Source organism: Rhea americana, unplaced genomic scaffold (assembly GCF_003343005.1).
Source record: "Rhea americana isolate MKP2758 unplaced genomic scaffold, rheAme1 scaffold_21, whole genome shotgun sequence".
In the NCBI taxonomy this organism is placed as follows: domain Eukaryota; kingdom Metazoa; phylum Chordata; class Aves; order Rheiformes; family Rheidae; genus Rhea; species Rhea americana.
This window is the reverse complement of record NW_028186258.1, coordinates 4851579-4852360: the sequence shown is the minus strand read 5'-3', so window position 1 is coordinate 4852360 and position 782 is coordinate 4851579.

Here is a 782-nt window from a genome sequence, read left to right as displayed (position 1 = left end):
TCCAGCATGTACAGCCTGCATCTAGAGTTGCTGTTGTCATTACAAGGTGAGTGGTCCCTTTGCATGAGATACAACTGCTATTCAGAACTGCCGCAGCCAACAGGATCTGAACTCGATAATTTGTAGTTCTTGGTCTTGTGACTGGATGATGCTTTGCCATTTCCTGCTAGTTTTCCTCTTTGATCCCTTCTTGGAGAGCAGTGTCATTATTTCCTGACARAATGAAAAGTTGCAAAATCTCTTCCAGTAAGAATTCCTTCTTGTTTTTGAATTGTGCTTTACATATATATACACATATATATATGTATGCACACACACACACACACACATTTTTATGTATATAAAAAGCACATACACATACATATATGCATATACACAGTATATATATGTGTGCGCACGTGTGTGTGTGTGTATATATATAAAAAGCACAGTATACATACATGTGTCCCTGTGTATGTGTGTGTGTATACATATATATATATATATATAAAATCAAATTATAATAGGACCCCAAATCTACTTGTTAATAGCTCTGGCTAAGCTTTTTGTTGTATGATTTTAACAAAAGTCAGTTTCTCAGAGTCTCCCTGCTCAGTAACACTCCTTTAGGCCATTCCCCCATAATAAAAGGGAAAGATAACTCCGAGGTTTTCCGGCTACTTAATACGGAAAACGTTCAGCCAGAAATCCTCTCGCCGCTAGTGCGCTGCCCCTTCCCTTCCCTTCCCGCTTGCTCGTCGCGGGAGCGAGCGTCAGGCAGGCGCCGCCCGCCTCGGCGGGGC